Raw genomic sequence first — 16,364 nt, 5'->3', positions numbered from 1 at the left:
AGTGGGTGTCACAGTCCCATGAAAAATGATTTTTGGTGTTGTGAGTTGTATTGAAAATCTCATTCACATTTCAACATATACAGATCATTCAAACATTACACTCAATGTTTACCACCAGTCTCCTACATTATATATTAAAGAGAATAAATACATGTTTACAAATACACATATACACAATGCACACACAGAGAGAAATGGAGAGACAGCAAGAGAGAGAGAGAGACAGAGAGAGAGAGAGACAGAGAGAGCGTGAGAGAGAGAGAGAGATCATTTATCTATCCATAAGAAAAGGTGAATGAACTTCCGGTTTGAAGGGCTTTGGTGACAGACAGAAATCCATGATCATGCATGGTTTATGTCTGGACTCGCCACTGGAGTGCCCCAAGCCAGCTGGTTTCAGAGCTAAGCCACCCTGTAGAGATGGTGAAGAGGGGGGAGACTGCCAGCAGGGTCAAGGAGAGCCGCATCTCTCCTCCTCAGCTGGCCATTACTCCCTTTCCCGAAGGCGGTAGGAGCGGTGGTCAGAAATGGCCACCACAAAGAAGAACTTGCCCAGAAAAGAATGTGCAGGAGGAAGATAAGAAGTGAAAGTTTTGGCTGACTAGGTTAAGTTGTAAAAGCAACAACTAACGTACTCTGGAATTTAAATTTACAAAAAGTAACATCGCTCCCAAAGAAGAGTTGGAAGCAGTGAAGGAAAGTGAAAAGGGAAAGGTTTGGTTTTTTTTTTCTTCTTCTCTCTCCTTCCCTATATTGACAACTAAGAGACTTAAATAAGAAATCAGAAAAATCCACTTTGGCATCAATAGGCAATTAAGCTGAAAATAAAACAAAATGCCAAAGGGATAATAAAGATTTCTGGACATTAAAAACTTTCTCTTTTATAAGCAGGAAGGGAGAGAAAAAGAATAAGGGCAGGATCTGGAACAGGTAGGAGACTGCCTGGAATTTAAAAGAATCTAAAGTAAAACTTCAAGAAGACTTCTAAAAGATAAATTTTAACTGAAACTTTGCAACGAAATAGTAACCCCAGGAAGAGAAAGTGAAAAAAAGAGCAAAAAAGAAACAGCTTATGTGTATTTGGATTATTTGGTGATTTTTGGATTTTTGGTTATTATATTTGAATGACTAAAATCAATCGGGTGGTTGTTTAAAAATTTATACAATGGCACCACTTCTGGATGAATTGAAAATGGAACTTAAAAAGTACAAAGAAGATGCACAAGAAGAGAAAGGTTCTTTTGGCTTCGTTTTTCAATTCTTAGAAATGGAGATTTGGAACTATGAGAAACAACAAGAAAAGACTGCAAAACAAGAAGACTGGGACAAAGAAGCCATCTTTAATGAACAAGTAATTCTATGTGGGAAGACAAAGGAAAGGGGGGGAAAGAGAATGGAGAATTTAAGACTTAAAAAAACAACCAAAGAAAAGAAAAATAATTCGAAAAATAAGTATAATACTGGAAAGCAACAGAAAAGGGGAACATAGAAGAGGGAAATAGAGGTAGAGAGACAAGTGGGGGAAAGGTGAGAGAGAAGAAGAGAGGGAAGAAGGAAAGGAAAAGAAGTTACAAAGGTCCAGAGCAAGATATAGAGAAACAGGACCTATTTAGAGTTAATGGGTGAAGATCTAACTGAAAAAGGGATTCTGTAAAGGTACATAAGATTGTATTGTTATATTAGTAATAGAAATAACTTTAGAAAATTGGAAACAATGTATGATTAAAATGAGGGATAAAATAGTTAGTGTAATTTAGTGAAATGTTTGTGAATAAAATAAGTGAAATAAAATAAATGAGAAAATTGAATTAGGAAAGAACGGGAACATTTTAATTAGTCAATGTTTTATAAAATATAAGTGAAGCGGGGGGAATTAACTATGAAAAGTTTATAATTGTTCCCATAGAAGTATGATATTTAATTGAAAAGTAACATTAAAGATGTTAAGATTTTAATGAATATTAATATTAATGATAGAATTGAATTGGAATGGAATGTTGTTTTAATTATATATATATATATTAAAGAATACAGTGTGTAGTTTAAGAATATACCAAGCAGAATCTGAATGGAAGTTATGAATTATATTGAATGTTACAACTTTAGGGAAAAGATATAAAGGCATCATACTCCAATCAGTAACTACAGAAGAAATTTTATTTAATGAGAAAAGATAATAGACAATTGAAACAGGACAGACAAAAAAATATAAATATAATGATTTGAATTGAGATGAAATAATTAAAATAAAATTGAGAAAATTAAAAGAGGTGAGAAGCTATGTAGAAAATGTAAAATAGTAATAAGATATGGAATAGAATATAAAAATAAACATGAACCTGAATTTGTGTCTGTATAAAGAAATGTAACCTGGGATTATGCTGCTTTCAAAAAAGATGTTGTATTTGTATTTCTTTTCTTTTTGTGAAAACTCAAATAAATTTTACAAAAAAAAGAAAAAAGAAAAGGTGGACTGGAAAATATGTACTTACTTACCATTTCAAAGTTAGTTACTGAGCCCCAATTTCCCTGAGACGAAAAAATCTCCTACTTTACTGCAGTCTTAGTATTGAAAGGCCTATGTCAACCTGAACATTACCCAAGAAGATGGTTTGAAGATGGTTTGAATTTGGGATGACAATACTGGAAGACATGATCTGCATACCAAGAACAGTATGATGGATGGATGGGTGGGTGGGTGGGTGAGTAGATAAATGGATAAGTGGAAGGATGGAGGAATGGATGGTTTTCCCAAGTTTTTATTTATCCTCCAAATGGCAAGAAGAATGATAAAATTATGGCCCTTAGATTAACCCTGGTCCAAAGGGAAAACCTCCACATTGCTGTGGCCAAAGTAGAGAAAGGAATTAAAACAAAGGGTGGGGAGGAGGTAAGTCTTTATTTCCAGCTAATTTATGCATGAAAAATAAATTCTTCTGGATTTTTACATTCTCCTAGCCAAATAGCAATAGCACTTAGACTTATATACCGCTTTATAATGTTTTATAGCCCTCTCTAAGTGGTTTACAGACTCAGCATATTGCCCTCAACAATCTTGGTCCTCATTTTACCCACCTTGGAAGGATGGAAGCCTGAATCAACCTTGAGCCTGGTGGGATTTGAACTGCCAAATTGTAGGCAGCTGGCTGCAGCAGAAGTAGTATGCAGTACTGCACTCTAAACACTGTACCACAGAGGCTCCCTACAAATGTTGCTATCTTACTGGGTCTCCAGTTTATAGTGTTCCTATCTCCTGTTTTGATGCTAATGCCCATTTTCTGCAGTAGTTTATTACAATTACTCTAAACCAATTGACACTTGTACGCTATTATTTAAAAGTAAAATTCACCCAGAAATAGAATTTCTGATAGAAAATTGTGACTTTTCATAAATCCTGCTTTGATTTCTTGATAGATTCAACCTATTTCTGTATGCAATGACAATTGCCATTCGGGGACCAGGAAGAGGAAAATAGAAGGAAAGCCATTTTGCTGTTATGGCTGCATTCCATGTGCAAAAGGGAAAATTTCAAACCAGATGGGTAAGAGTTGCTTTGTGAGAAACTATTCAGACTCCTTACAAGAACGGTGATTTGAAATGCAAATATTTAAAACTCGTAAGGGGACTTTTGGTATCATGGTTGAATGAATGGCATTGCTTCTTAAATTTAAGAATAAAAAGATATTTCAGAGAATCCAAAAATAAATGAGCTATTCAGGTTGTTGCACATTACTGCTTCTGATTAATCAGCAACAAAACTATGAAAAGATAAGCCTAATGAAAACCTTTTTCTACTGTAGAATGAGGGATTTTCCCAAGAAAGATAGAAAACAGAGAAGGAGTGGAGGGAGGGAGGAGGAGAGGGAGGAGAAGCTACATAAAAGAGGAACGGGGTAGAATTATAATCACAAAGCAAAGTGTAAGTATTAAACATTCTAGCATACTTACATTTGTAACACTAAATATACTGTACATTAAACAGGGATTTTTAATTAATCACATTAATTAACTCTTCTATTAATTATCTATCTGTTCCCCTATATTACTATTTCTAGAAATGGATCTTAATGCTTTATTTTTCCAGATGTAGTTGATTGTTTCCATTGTTCAGAAGATCAATATCCAAACAAGGCTCAAAATCTCTATATTGTAAAAACTACAACCTCCCTGTCTTACAGTGAGCTACTGGGAATCACTTTGGTCACTGTTAGTCTCTTCTTTTCCTTCATCAAAACTTTGGTGCTAGGTGTCTTCATTAAAAAGCAGGACACACCCATAGTCAAAGCAATAGAAACCTCACTTACATTCTTCTCATTGCTCTCCTCCTTTCCTTTCTATGCAGTTTACTCTTCATTGGGAAACCTGACCAAATGAATTGTCTGTTGCGACAAATGGCTTTTGGCATCATCTTCTCGATAGCCCTTTCTAGCATTTTGGGGAAAACAACCATTGTTGTTATTGCTTTTATGGCGACTAAGCCAGGCTCCAAAATGAGGAACTGGGTGGGGAGCAGGTTGGCCAAAAGTATTATCCTATCATGCTCTGTAGCACAATTCACCATTTGTATAATGTGGTTGGCAATTTCTCCTCCATTCCCACATTTAGGCATGCACTCCATGGCTGAAGAAATTGTCCTAGAATGTAATGAAGGTTCAGCCATCATGGTTTTTTTTTATAAATTTTTTATTTTAACAACAAAACAACATAGACATACCACATAAAACATAAAAATATCATCCTTCTTCATAAATTTACAAACAGTGCACCGGTTGGTTTACCACTTTTTTTTTGTGCATCCATTTCCTAGTCACTAATATAATTATTTTACATAGTAGCTCATATTATCAATCAATAATTGTATAACCTAATATCATCAGTAAAAAAATCATTTATCTATAATTTTGTTAATTCATATTTTAACGAGATAACTATAGTTTACTTAGTTTATTTTGCAATAAATCATAAGATCATACCAAATCTATCTTGATAATGTTTTATAAAGATAATATCAAAAAAAGGAAAGAAATTTTTTTATGCTAAATCTGAATATTCTATTATTATGTTTTATTATCTAACCATTGATAAAAAAGTTCCCAAACTTCATAAAATTGTTTATCTTCTTGTTCTCTAATTTCAAATGTCAATTTACTCATTTCAGCACAATCCAATATTTTCTTAATAATTTCTTCCTCTAATGGAGTTTTCTCACTCTTCCAGTTTTTAGCAAATACAATCCTAACCGCTGTTAATACATTTACAATCAAATACTTCAATTTTTTATTATATATATCAGGTAAGATTCCCAATAAAAAAATCTCTGGTTTCAAGTCTATATGTGTCTTTATCATTTTTTCCAACCATATGCGAATTTTAGTCCAATATTTTCTAGCATCCTCACAAGTCCACCACATATGGTAATATGAGCCAGGTATCTGATGACATTTCCAACATTTTTCAGATTTGTTCTTAAACATTCTTGCAATTCTTGTTGGGAGAAAATGCCACCTATAAAACATCTTATACAAGTTTTCTTTATAAGCTGTTGACATTGTCATTTTATAATTTTGAGACCATAATTTTTCCCATTTCTCCAAATCAATCCCATATCCAAAATTCTTCCCCCAAACAATCATAGTTTCTTTAACTTGTTCCTCCTCTAATAAAATTTCCAACAAATAACTGTATAATTTTTTAATCACTTTTTCATCAGTACCTGTCAAAATCCTGTCTAAATCAGTCAATTTATCATAAAATCCCTCTGCTTTAGAATCTATAAGATACCTTGAATGTATTTGCACATATGAAAACCAATTCATCTTTATGCCTTGTTCTTCTAGTTTTTGCATTGTTTTAAGTTCACCCTTTTCATCCAATATTTCCCCATATCTAACTGTTTGTTCCTTCTCATATATTATAGGATAAGTAAAGGCTTCAATAGTTGATAACCAGACTGGGATTTTCAAATAACATTTTCTCTTAATTTTCTCCCAATTCAACCATAAAGACTCCCTTATATAATGCCTTTTAAAATAGCCCTGCAATTTAGTTCCCTTATACCACAGAAAAGCATGCCATCCCAGTAATAAATCATGTCCTTCTAATGTCAACAATCTAGTCTTTCTTAATGTTAACCATTCTTTAACCCACATTAAATTTGCAGCTTGGTAATACAACTCCCAATTCGGAAGGCCAAATCCTCCTCTAATTCTAGCATCTTGTAGAAGTTTTAATTTTATTCTTGCTTTCTTACCTTGCCATATAAACTTCAACACAATTTTATTTAATTCTTCAAAGTAATCTTTACCAAGCCTGATTGGTATGGTTTGGAACAAATATAAAATTCTGGGTAAAATATTCATCTTGATTGTTGAAATTCTACCTATCAATGACAATTGTAGATTTTCCCATTTCTTCAAATCAGATGCTATCTGTTGTTTAAGTTTAATATAGTTATTCTCTTTCAATGTAGTACATCTTGATGTCAAATGTATCCCCAAATATTTAACCTTATTCGTAACTTGAATTTTCAATAAATCTGCCAGTTCATCTCTTTGTTTTAATAACATATTCTTTGTCAAGATCTTTGTTTTATCTTTGTTTATTTTCAAGCCCGCCATCTCACCATACATCTCTATCTTTTCCAGTAGCTTTAAAGCTGTTCCTAGAGGATCTTCCAAAATAAAAACCAAATCATCCACAAAGGCTTGCAATTTAAATTCCTCCTTCTTAATTTTCATTCCTTTTATATTTGGGTCCTCTCTAATGTTTCTATTCAACACTTCCAAAGTCAATACAAATAACAAAGCTGATAATGGGCATCCTTGTCTTGTGCCTTTTCTTATATTAATAGATTCTGTAAAATCTCCCTCTATCATTACTTTTGCCATTGGTTTATCATATATGGCTTCTATTGCTTGAGTAAATTTTCTAGCAAAGCCCAACTGTTCCAATAACAAAAACATGAATCTCCAGTTCACATTATCAAAGGCCTTTTGGGCATCTAAAAATATCAAAGCCATTTGTTTTTCAGGATGCGCCTCATAGTATTCCAAGGTGTCCAGAATTACCCTCATATTATCCCTAATTTGTCTCTTTAGCAGAAATCCTTTCTGGTCAGGATGAAAAAAGTTATTTAGGTATCTTTTGAGCATTTCTGCCAAGATGGAAGCAAAAATTTTATAATCTGCATTCAGTAAAGAAATAGGTCTATAGTTCTTAATTTGTGATGGATCGGCCCCTTCTTTTGAAATAAGTGTGATATAAGCTTCTGACCATGTTTTGGGTATTTTCTTATTTAACATGGCTTCATTCATAGCTTCTAACAGTGGAGTGCTCAACACTTCTTGTAATGTTTTATAAAATTCTGCCGGGAGCCCGTCTGGGCCTGGTGCTTTTCCATTATTCTGCCTATTAAATGCTTCCGTTAGTTCCATCATTGTTATAGTACTTTCTAACATTTTTTCAGTCTCTTCAGATATCTTAGGTAGGTTAGCATTTTGTAGATAAAGTTTAATTCTTTCCTCATCAAAATCCTCCTTTTTTTATAATTGTCCATAAAAATCTCGAATAATTATCTTTTTCTCCTTATTACCATAACACATTTGGCCTTGAACATCTATTAACTGTAATATTTTCCTAGATTCTTTCTCCTTTCTCAATTTATATGCTAGCCAACTACCTGGTTTGTTTGCATCTTCAAAATAGTTCTGTTTAACACTTCTAATTTTTTGTGCCAGTTCTTCTTTCTCTGCCTGGCCCATCTGTTTAATTATATCCATTTTGAATTTAATATCTTTTTTCTGTGGCATATTCTGCAGTTCTTTTTCCAATCTTTTATAATCATCTTCTAAAGCTTTAATAATTTGCCTCTTCCTAATATTCTCTTTCTTTGAATAGTCCATTATTAATCCTCTGGCATACGCCTTCATTGTATCCCAAACATTCTGCATTGAAGTATCTTCTTTTTTATTTTCACTGAAGAAAAAAGCCAATTCTTTGCCCATCCATTGTGTAAAGTCTTTTTCCTTTAAAATAGCATTGTTTAATGTCCATCTAGATCTTCTTCTTTGTCCTTTCCATTTAATTGTCATACGGTTATGGTCTGCCCATATACCCATTTCTATATTTATTTCTTGAATGTTAGATATTAATTCTGATGAAGTCCAAATCATATCTATTCTGGACCATGATAAATGTCTATTTTAGTAAAAAGTATATTGTTGGGTTTTACCATTTCTTTCTCTCCATATATCTTTTAAATTTAATTCATCTACCATTTTCAAAAAGGATTTAGGGAGAGTCTTTCTATTTTGTTTTACTGCTGTCGCTGTATAGTCCAATTTATTATCTACAATTCCATTAAAATCTCCCATCATAATTACATTGACATGGTCCAGTCCAATTGATTTCATATGTAACTTTTTATAAAATTCTTCTTGTTTATCGTTCGGAGCATAAATTGCAACAAGCAGTGTTTTTATATTGTTATCCACTATTTCAACCATTAATACTCTTCCATCTTCATCAGTATAAATCAATTTTGCTGCAATAGTTTCTTTAATGTACAAGACCACTCCTCTTTTCTTACAGTTAGTCAAGGAAGTAAAAATTTTCCCAATTTTGGTCGTACCAATAATCGTTGATGTTGTTTTTTAATATGTACTTCTTGTAGGCAAATTATATCAAATTTTAACTTCTCTAATTTATGAAAGATTTTTCTTCTTTTAATAGCTGAGTTCAATCCATTTATATTCATAGAAATCAATTTTTTTTTCCTCCATGTTTTGTATTTAGGACTAACAGTTCTTGTAGATCTTACTTCATGTTGTTCTTTGGTCTCCATTTGTCCACCTACCGCACCTTCTTCTTTCCCCGTTCTCATCTGGTCTTCTTGAGGTTCAGTTGAAATGGTCTCTTTTTCTGTCTCTATTTCTCTTCTTCCAAAAAATTCATTGTAGAATATTTCTGCTTTCTCAATTGAGTCGATTCTGTGTCTCTGCTCTTCCCATATAAACATTAATCCTTCTGGAATCAACCATCTATAATTCCCCTTTTTTTCCAATAACTTTTTGGTCAAAAATCGATATTCTCTTCTCATCTCTCTCACTCTTTTGGGCACTTGTTTTAAAACCACAATCTCTTTACCTTTGTATTTCAACCCCTTATCTCTTGGAACTTGTAATATTTGTGTTTTAATAGTCTTTTTAGTAAATCTGACATGAATCTCCCTTGGTAGCTTATTCCTCATCGTATATCTTGTGAAGACACCGTATATCTCATCTACTCCGTCCATCATCTTTTCCTCTGTTATCTCCAAAGCTCCAGCCAGAATTTCTATCATTACAGCCGCCAAATCTTGTCCTTTTTCTTCCTCTATATTTTGAAACTTGAGATAAAATTCTGACCTATCCATCTCCCACTTCAACATCCCAGTTATATCTTGTTCCACCGTTGTTAATTTGCTAACAATATTTCCATTTGTCTCATCTCTTTGTTTGTCTTTCTCCTCAATTTTTTGGAGTCTCTCCTCCTGTTTCGCCATCATTTGTTGAAAATTTTCAATTTTTTCATCAGTCTTTGCAATTCTTTGTTCAATACTCTCTGTTCTTTGGTCAATACTTGTTTTGAGTTCTTGTATTCCTTGTATAATCGTCGCTAGGTCCATTTGTACTTTATCTTGCTTCGCCATTATTGATAGTCGTCCTCCAGTTGATGGAGAAGCAGGAGCAGAAGTTGAACTGCCAGAAGGTAAAGTTTTCTTACTCATTTGAATAACTCAGGATCTTTAAGCTTCTTTAATCCAATTAATAAGGTAGCCAATTATAATCCAGTTGGGAAGAAGAAAAACATTAAAAAAAACCAATACAAAATAAAGAGTCCAGAATTAAAAAGAGAAGGAGAAAAAGAAGATTAAAAAGAAAAAGGAGGAGATTCTTCAGGTTCTTCTAAACCTTAATCCTATTGTGGAATAGTCAATTATAATTCAAAAATAAAAATTAACTATAGCAAAAAGAAAAAAGAAAGAGAGAGTAAAACCCAATAATATTAAAAAGCAATGATAAAAAAAACGAAGAAAAAAAAAGAATTCTTCAGGTTCTTCACACCTTAATCCAATTATAAGGTCTTAAAAATAAAAAAAAAAAATAACCATAAAAATAAATAAGAGATGAAAATAGAAAAGGCAAAAATCCCAATAAGCACAAAAAAAAAAAAAAAGAAAAAATATTCTGAGGCTTTCCTTTAAGAAGAAAAGTAAATTAAAAATAAAGTCAAGCAAGAGAAAAAAATAGATATACAAATATTACAAAATACTGTGGGATTGAAGAGGAGGATGGAACAGCTAAAGAAGGTAAAAAAGGAAGCACACTGCATCTTATTTAATTATCCACGGCTTTATTATGGCTTCTCCACAAATTCCAAAGCCAAACTTCAAGTACTCAATTAATAATAGAAGTTCCAAAGAACACCTATTAAAACATTCTCCAGTGTTCTTCCCTCTATGTTATCAAGTTCCAGCTCTCCTTGAGAAAGGATTTCTTCACAGCCCTCTCAACTTCCAATAAAAGTATTTTCAAGCCTCTAGTTGGCAGTGTTACAAAGTTTCTTTAATCCACTCCCCCTTCTTTCCCAAAAAAGCCTAATATATGAAAAAAAAATTACTAAAGGGAGCCTCTGTTCTAAAAAAAGCTATTACCAGTCAAAAGGGGGGGAGAAAGAAAAATTAGGTGAATATAAGAGAAAAAACCAGTCTAGTTACAGTTACTAGATCACAATGAAAGTTCAATGAAAACAAAAGTAAAAGTAAAAAGCCAAGCCTCAGTTTGACATTCTCTTTTTAAAGAGGGTTCAGCCATCATGTTTTATCTTCTCCTTGCCTTTATGGGGTTCTTAGCTTCTATCAACTTTACAATGGCCTTTCTAGCCAGGAAGTTACCTGACACCTTTAATGAAGCCAAATTTATCACTTTCAGTATGTTGGTCTTTTGTAGTGTCTGGATATCATTTGTTCCAACCTTTTTGAGTACCAAGGGAAATTATATGGTGGCTGTGGAGATCTTCTCCATTTTGGCTTCGGCATCTGGGTTACTGGTCTGCATCTTTTTCCCAAAATGCTGTATTATTATTTTTAGAACTGATTTGAATATAAAGGGACAGTTAATATAGAAATGATTCAGAGTTTGCTTATTGATATGATGCATTAAATGTACCTCTAGTTCCAACAGTAAATGTTGGGCTCATTTCATGCCAGAATTATTGACTTATTATCATAAATATAAGCATACAACCTCAACACAAATTTCTATTAAAGATCTCTTATACATATTGAACAGAAACATTTATATGCAGAAGTCTATAATCAGGAAAGAATTATGTATCTATTAAGTAATTCAATTTCCTTGAGAACAATTGCTACTAAAGGGACCAAATACTGTAGTACAAGCATCTTAGATTTTGAAAATATAAGAAGTTTCACTGAAATAACAAAACAACGGGGGACATGACTTTGGGAATAATTTCATTGTTCTTCTACTATTTGAGTTGGAGAAAACTTCTGATTAAATATAATGCAGGCTTAAATATAATGCTATTAAATCCACTGCTTTTCCTAAAGATCACAGTAGTTTATCAAAATTGGCCAATTAAGGTTTGCTTTAGCATTAGACTATTTACTAGGCTGCTAAAAAGGAGAATGGTAATTATTGTTGAAAAAATATCTAGGAAACCAATGATATGGGAAAAAGCTCGTGTCCTTGCAGCTAAATAGCATAACCATGAATGAATTAAGAGAGTAAGATTGAATGCTATGAGATCCACAAGCATATGAGAGCTTATGATTAACTGGGTTCAAATATTTTATCAACATACAGTATGCCAATCTGAATCACAATTTTGAACTAGTTGTCAAAAACTATACTTTTCTACTTTCCACTTGACATATATCTTCCTGTGTATGGAGATGAAAATGGCAATAAGCAATAGCATAGTCCTTGACATGGCATTCTGAAATATCTATAATAGTGATTGACAAATTAGCAGTTCCTGCTGATTTCCAAGTTATCAAAATGTATAGCTTAATCATTCAACTATCAGGATTTAGACTAATTGTTTGGGATAACTAAAAAGGATAGACATTGTGCTTTGCAATAAAAATATGTTGAAAAATACAGATGACTAACTTGTTCGATTATCTTTATACATATCGACCAATTATGAAATTGTCTCACAATAAAAAATAAAGCAAATAGCATAATATAGCTACATTAGAAATTCATTCACTCTGCTCTTTATCCTGACATTAGAAATTTTGCTTATAAGAATTAGACCAAATTGGGAAATAAAACTGTTAAAAATTAAACAAGAAGAATATAAAGCACAAGCATTTGCTGATGACCTTGTATTCTTTACAGAAGAACCAATAGAGACAGGACCAAAATTAATAAAAAAGATAGAGAAATTCAGGGAAGGAGCCAGTTTAACGATTAACAAAGATAAAACTAAAATGATAACAAAAAATGTAACAGAAAATCACAAAAAGAAATTAGTGGAAGAAACATGTCTACAAATTGCAAAGAAAGTTAAATATTTGGGCATTTGGCTTACTTTATAATTATATAAACCTAGTACAACGAAGAAAGAAAGAAAAGTGGAAGAAAATTCAGCTGTCTCTGTTATGGAGGATCGCGGCCATTTAAATGTATATTTTACCAAGATTGCTCTACTTCTTTCAGATGATCCCAATAAAATTGGATAAAACGTTGTGGTTTTTTAATTTAAATAAAATGATTATGAAATTCGTTTGGGCAGGTAACAGAACAAGGATAGAATTAAGTGCATTGCAGAATAATAGAAGCAGAGGTGGATTTGGACTCCCAGCCTGGGAAACATACTACAATGCTGCAGGTTTAATGTGGATTAAAGAATGGGCCAATTTGAGAAATAAAAGAACTTTAACTTTAGAGAGGCATGATTTACAGGCGGGATGGCATGCCTTCATATGGAACCCAGGAAGTAAGACCCAAGCTTACTTCCATAGACATATAATAAGATATCCATTAATATGAATATGGAGGGAAATTATATAAAAATTCCAGGATGGGTGTCCACCATGGAGGCATTGATACACTCCAATATCCTGGGAATTGGAAAAATGGTTAGATACTATGAATTTTTAGACCCCAAAGGAGTATTAAAAACAAGTCAAAAACTTAAGAGACCAAGGGTTGAATATAGATTGGTCAGCATACCTCCAACTAAAAACAAGGTATAAAAAAGACCAGGAGGAATACGGAATTGAAGTAGAGCCAAACCAATTATATAAACTCTTGGGGGGGGTACAGAAGAGAAATTAATTTCAAATATGTATAAATATTTATTAGAGTTTGATTTGGCAGAGGAATTAATGAAGGGCTCGATGATAGCATGGGCAAGAAATGTGGGATATAATATTGAACTGGAGGATTGGGAAAGAATTTGAAGAAGAATTACACAATAATGAAATCAGTGGTATATAAAGAAAATCAGTATAAAATGGGTTATTGGTGCTATCTGGCCCCTTCAAGATTAGCCAAAATGTACCCCAACTTAAGCCCAGTCTGCTGGAAATGTAAGTAGACAGAGGGCACCTTCTTCCACATCTGGTGGCTTTGCCCAAAAGTTAAGAAATATTGGATAAAAATACGAATAGGGATAAAAGAAATTACGACCTTCCAAATAGAGCTCAAAGCAGAAATTTTTCTATTGGGGATAATAAAAGGAAATTACACAAAAGAGATAAAATATTTAACTTTGCATATAGTCACTGCAGTGAAACTAGCAGTTTGAAAGCAGTTTGATTGAAAGGAGACCTTATGCCAATAGAGAGTTTAATAATGCAAAAAATCTACGATTGAGCTAAAATGGATAAACTTACATTTCAATTTTGACAGCTATTGTCAGGGTTTCAAGGTACACCTTAAACAGAATCAAAACTTTAAGTCAGGCATTTTCCTCAAAGTTTGAGTTTATTACAGATGTCATATTGGCACATCTGGAAAAACCTGAATCCGAAAGCCCCGGATTTTCCCCACCCAAATTAAAGTCAAAGTTTCTTCCCCTGCATCCACAGGGGCATTAAGTGGTCCAATTAGGTCACTGTCCCTACTGTGGTTAATTCCCAGTCCTGTTTCCTCAGGAGCAGGCTGAATGTCCTTGACTCCCAAGGTAAAAAATGTTATTATGGCTATAAATCCCACACTGTTGCCATAAACCCTCCTCCAGTTCCCACAGCTTGCCCATCTGCCACAGTGGCAGCCATGAAGATCCCAATTGAAAGATTGCTCCAGGGCTCACTGATATTGTATTAGGAAATTATATTTTTGTAACTTCAGAACTGTTAAAATAATTATTGTTTTGCATCTGTCCTTTTGAAAATTCTTGTTTTCCCTCCAGGTCATATATTGTTTTAGTTATAAGCATATACTTTTTCATTATTCCACAGATGTAGAAAGGGTGCAGAGCAGAGCAATAAATATTATTAGGGAACTGAAGGCTAAAACATACAATGAACAATTGCTGGAACTGGGTATGTCTAGTCTGATGAAAAGAAGAACTAGGAGTGACATGACAGCAGTGTTCCAATATCTCAGGGGCTGCCACAAAGAAGAGGGAGTCAAGGTATTCTCCAAAGTATCTGAGGGAAGACAAGAAGCAAAGGGGGAAAATTCATCAAGGAGAGAAGCAACTTAGGACTAAGGAGAAATTTTCTGATAGAGAAATTAATCAATGGAACAAATTGCCTGCAGAAGTTGTAAATGCTCCAACACTGAAAGTGTTTAATAACCATCTGTCTGAAATGGTGTAGAGTTTCCTGCCTAAGCAGGGGGTTGGACTAGAAGACCTCCAAGGTTCTTTCCAATTCTCTATTCTATTGTATTCTATTCTATTCTATTCTATTCTATTCTATTCTATTGATGTGAGCCATATTTTTTCTGTAGCATTTATCTAAGGATCAGTTTATTTCCCCTATAATTATCCAAGATTCCTTTGCATTTACTTTTCAAATTCCTAAAAAGTTCCAAAGAACAGAAGAAAATGGGGATTTAAGAATTGCTAATAGTATTGTCAGGTTTCCAAGTGATAAAATCCATTTAAAAAGGAAAGAGCAAAGTCCATCTCCCAAAACAATTTCTTTTATTTAGGAAAGCATCAAATTGGCAAAGTCTGTTGAAATTCCGGATCTGACACAACCTGGAATTACACCACATAATATTAGAAATTAGAAACAGCTCCCAAAAGTCACATATCCCAATAGAAGTAAATTTATGTTGCCTGATGACATCAGTCTCTACCTCCAGGTCTCAACAGGGTCACCCTAGGTTATTGGAAAAAGTACATAGTGGAGTGGAGATAGAGAGAGTTGTTTAGGCTAGATGGTTCTCCTTCACTGTCTGCATCTTGAATGATGGGCAATCCTGTTGCCAGAGTTCCCTCCCCTGTTGGTTTTTGGGGGTTGGCACACAAGTTTGATTTTCTCAGGAGGTTTTCTTGGTACCTTTTGTCCTTTAGGGGGAGCGGGTGCTCTCACTTGAGGTACCAAGGCTGGTGCTAAGCACTCCAATGCCCTTGCTGCCCACAACAAAAACACTTCATGGAAGTTGGGGGGGAGTGCTGTTTGACATCCTTTGCCTTGGTGTAAAGTTGAGCACCATGTGATTTATCTTTTGGGTTGTTTCTCAGTGTTGCTTCTTCAGTGCTGTCTCAGTGTATTGTCCATTGCTATGGCCATTTGATACCACTCATACATTACATCCTCAGGCAGCCCATGTCAAAGGCAGATTTTTTAACAACTCCTCATCCAGGCTTTTGGGGAAATAATGCACAAGTATTCTTTGAAACCAATGCCTGAGACTAGTGGCTAGGCATCTGAACTCAAGCATTAGTCCCTTGGAAGGTCTACCCCTCTGCCTGATGCTTTTTATTTCTGCTTCTGCCTCCTGTGCTTGGGAAGAATCCTCAAAATGTGATTAGAGCTCTCTTAGGAAGTCATCCACATTGTTTAATTCAGGAGCGCCTTCATCACTGATTTGGGCGAACCATTCATATGCCCCCTTCTCCAAATTGTCTCCAAGGAATTAGATTAGTTGTGCATCGTTATGGAATTCATCTCCATGCATGTTGATGTAAGACCATGCTCTGTTCAGGAAAAATGCAAGTTTACTTGCTGTCCCATCAAACATGGTTTTAAAGGGTGTTGGGGAATTCTTGCACAGAGCTGGTTGTGGCATGGGAGGTGGGGCTGCAGCTTGGGCTGGCTTCATTTGAGCTTGTTCTCAAACCCATCTTCTGCCGGGATAAAATGCCCATCCCAGAGGAATTTGGTCGCCGTT

The sequence above is a fragment of the Pseudonaja textilis genome, chromosome Z (assembly GCF_049901715.1).
Source record: "Pseudonaja textilis isolate UNSWEBS1 chromosome Z, rPseTex1.2, whole genome shotgun sequence".
NCBI classification, from domain to species: Eukaryota; Metazoa; Chordata; class Lepidosauria; order Squamata; family Elapidae; genus Pseudonaja; species Pseudonaja textilis.
This window is presented reverse-complemented; position numbering follows the sequence as displayed.